General features: G+C 36.9%; 1 long non-coding RNA gene across 1 annotated transcript in view; it reads left to right on the plus strand.

The window, feature by feature from the left end:
- LOC108448602 overlaps positions 1–4,177 on the plus strand; it is a 46,309-nt gene that overhangs the window by 32,292 nt on the left and 9,840 nt on the right. The gene's annotated exons all lie outside the window — the stretch shown is intronic.

The following is a 4,177-nucleotide window of genomic DNA, read 5'->3' on the forward strand; positions in this document are numbered from 1 at the left end:
AAAGAGGCTCAAGCATTTTTGGGCAGTCTTAGGCAAGAAAACCAGTATGAAGGTGGTTCAGCAAAGACATGGTACCTCTAGGTATAAAAATTAGCACAGCTCTGAGTATCTACATTTTTTTTTACAGATATCTTGAAGGTTTAAGCATTGAAAACTGATGCAAATTATGGCTGAGTTTTGTGGACTGCTTTTAGCAAGTTAAGAGAAGAAATTGTGACATTTTGACTTTATTTTGTCTTCTTATTGAGAATTTTTGAAGTTACATGAATTATGGTCTGTGAAACAGTCATGGTGAGGTAATTAACATTTTCACTGAGGCTTTAAAATACAGGAGGAACGAAACACTTAGGAATGGAAAATGCACTTCTCTTGGCCTGGCATTGGCATTTACTGGAGCTCAGAGGAATACTTTCTAAGGAAAAACTTAGAAAACTCTTGTTATTTGTGTGAGTAATATAAAGATTACTGGTTCTCTTGAGGACCTGTCCCATTGTGAACTGAGATTATATGCCTCACTTCATATTTTCCTGGTGATTCAACTGTGAGGGACTTGACTCTTCATTACTAATTTTCCTTAAAGAGTCATTTAAAACTATTAAACCTCAATTAATTTGAGTTTGGATTCAGTACAACTGATTATGTTTAGAATTAAATGCAAAAATTCAATGATAAAGAATTTATTTTACAACAGTGTTGTATTTTGTGATGATGCTATTTCAATGTATACACAAAAATATGGCTGAATATTTTCTTATTTTCTTCAATGCTCTGCTTGGACTTCTGAAAGACCTACTGGAATCTTGTAATATTTTTTATGCTTAGTGTTGCATACATTGAGAATTGGGAGAAGAAGGGTTTGAGAGGAATTGTGTCATTCACCTGTCCACCAAAATCCCACCTATAAAGCATTCTTCCCAGATGGCACTGAAATTTCTGTGTGTTTCCAAGCTCAATTTGTCTTAGACAAGCTTATTTCATTGCATTTCCTGTCATGGCTCCCTCCAAGTGCTTTGCACACAGTACTTACGTATGTTTTCTCATTTAGCAAGTCTTGTTGGCATGTTATTTCAAGTAATTCTGTTCATGATCCACAGCAGGATTATTATAGATTGATGCGTGACGGTGTCTTGGATTCCAGGTGGAACAACGTCATTAGGATATGAACCTGCATACACACACACTGCTGGGAGGATAATTGTATTTGGTTTAACAACATTAATTTATTGAAATAGGCTCATTATCTGGCCCATAATTTGCAACCCGAGTTTAATGTGTCTCCTTTTCTGTCTCTCCTTTCTCTTCCTCTCCCTTGTACCCTCTTTTTCTCCTTCTCATCCCCTCATCCCTGCCCTCTTTCTGTCTCCCCCTGAAATCATGGGCAAGTAGCAGAAGCCTGAGCTACCATCTTTGCTACAGTTTGAAGGATGAGTACATGCAAATAACACTCCCTTGGATTTGTGTAGCATCACCGGTGACTTTTGAGGCCTCTGTGGCTGGCATGTATTGTCCTTGGGACAGTGTCACTGAGATGATGGAGAACTCTTATAAATGTGGGCCACCTAAAAATAGGGCAGCTACTCAGTAACTAAGCTCTCACCGTGCTTTGCTCCCCATAAGGGATGCTTAGATGTATTGGGGCCAGCAAAAACTCCCTGTGCACTACTTACAACCTCAAAATAGAGCTTATGCTCCATATAAGTGGCTCCAAAGACTTATTCTGGCCCTCTGTGCTGGAAGGACTGTTGTGCAGCATGCGTGCAATGACTGCATCCTGATGAGGAGTGGTGTCATCTGATGCTAAATGACAAGGGAGCAAACCAAACACAGGAAGGTCTTTGCTTGCTGCAACAGCTGCTCCCGCTGCTAATTGATGCTGTGTATCTGTGGCATCATCCCAGTGCTTATTTTAGGCTGTTTCCAGCTGTGAAGGTTTTTGTCTCACAGCTAGTGGTATCTGTGCAGCTGGCAGAGTGAGGTAAAAATAAACACAACTAATTCAGCAAAGCAATGAGAAAAATATACAAAGCAATGTAAAAATAATGTAAGTCAAGGTTATTTGGGAGAGACATCTGAGTTTGAGCAGAGAGTGACTGATCAGGCACAGAAAAATGTTGATCACCTGCCTGTGACTATCAAGTGAAGTGGAAGATCTTAATGTGAGTTTAGGACTTACTAAATTTGTTGGGTGACGAAATTTTCCAAAGACCAAGCTCTGATGGCACTATTGACAGTTCCTCTACAATGCCCTACACATATGCTTAAATATTTACTGTGAGGGTGGCATTTTGAAGAATGAGAATATATTTATTAATATATTATTTTCATGAACTCCCTGCCTCTTTCCCGAGTAGCAGTTAAGCAACTACTGCTAATAAGAGCCCTTTTTTGTCCCTCTTTTAGTTTGGATAGTTCCCCTTAAGAAATAAAATTTGTACCATCAAACTTACTCCTCCCCTCTCCCCACCTCTTCGTAATACCCAAGTTAAAAGAGCATTCAGGATGGCTGCAAAGACACTATGCAGATATATGAGACCCTAACCACCCGCTTCCCTTATTTGCAAGACAAACCCAACTGGTCTGCAGGTCTTCTCCTGCAGTTTAATATCTCACCTGTTTGAATTCAGCCTGTATATAGGCAATTTTAGAGGAAAAATATCAAAGTGGATTTCCTACTAATTCTTAATAATATTTAGACATTCTGACTATTGTAGGAACCTTGGCATTGGAAAATTGTCATGAAAAGAGAAGACCTGATGCACAAAAAACCTACTCCCTGGGTATTCTGTTTATGTGCTTTTAATTACCTTACCTGCTGGTCAAAACAGCTATAAATACATGTAACCACAATTATTTTAGACCTCATTAAACAGCTGAATGTATGAAGTTCTGGCAATTTGTCTTGAACTTTAGTGACTAGAAACATAAATACTTATACAGTTATTCCAAATATATGTTTCCTGGTTCAAACTTCAGTTAAATCTAGTGAGTTTTCCTCCTTAAAATAGAATTTGATTGATTTCAGTAAGTTTTTCCAGAGATATCTGTATTTTTTATTCTTGTAGTTGGCTACTGTGTGGAAAATGTAGGTCATATGTTTGTTAATGCCAAAACCACCATATAGTTTCATTAACTTAGGAAATGAATTCTACTTTTCCAGAGGGAAATATATCAACTACTGTTTTGCCTCAGAGTTTTGGATATACCACCACAAGCTGTACCCCAGTTCTGTGGGTGGGAATCTGCAGTGCCAGATTATAGCCTGAAAATGCCAACCTCTGCTTGTTTTAAATATGTAACAAATTTCTTCTTGCCAGAACTTAGGGAACTGGCATTCCCAGGTCAGTCACATTACCTAGAATGCAAATATGTTCTACTTACAGTAGCGAGACATGAACTAACAGAAAGGTAAAATAAACGAACTTTACTTGATTTTATCAAGTTGCTTTACTTGATAACCTTGCTCAGCTATTTTATTTACAATATCATTAAGTGCTTTCTTATTGCATTCTGATCCATTTCATAAGGGAAACGCTACCTAGAAACACAGAAACAAACATTGCAACAGAAAAGAAGCAAGTTCATAAAATAATATTTAGTTAATCTGCAACGACAGAGAAGTCCCTACTTGATCTCTTTGTTTCAGGATATCCATTTCCTACAGTTTCCAGTAAGTTTGGATCCTACACTGGTGTAGAGATATACTAATATTGTTATATGGCAGTGGAATATGATATGAAGTCATATCTCTTTATAAAAGCTTTAAATCTAAGTAGTTTGTCCAACATCACCACATATAAATTGATGAATTTAATATAAACATTGATAATTGATATGGATTCATACATTGATGGATTTAATTTTAAAAAAAATCTTTCAAAGTAGCTACAATTAATTTGTGTTTAATATTCCACCACAGTGTTCTCTCTGAAATAGAAAGAAATTTGTCACACTTTACTCAAAGGAATACTTTTGTGTTCATATTTAGGACAGCTCAGTTATAGATATGTGAGTAAATAAGTAGAAGTTTTATATCCGCTCATCTCATGTTCAAACATCTTCAGTATTGAAAAAAAAAATCTGAGTTTTACAGAAAAGTATATGAGTGAAGCTCATTAAAAATGGATTTACACTCAATAAGTCCTGGCTGGTAATGGGACTTTTTCTCTTGGGGAAAGAG

The sequence above is a fragment of the Corvus brachyrhynchos genome, unplaced genomic scaffold (assembly GCF_000691975.1).
Source record: "Corvus brachyrhynchos isolate BGI_N302 unplaced genomic scaffold, ASM69197v1 scaffold115, whole genome shotgun sequence".
NCBI lineage: Eukaryota > Metazoa > Chordata > Aves > Passeriformes > Corvidae > Corvus > Corvus brachyrhynchos.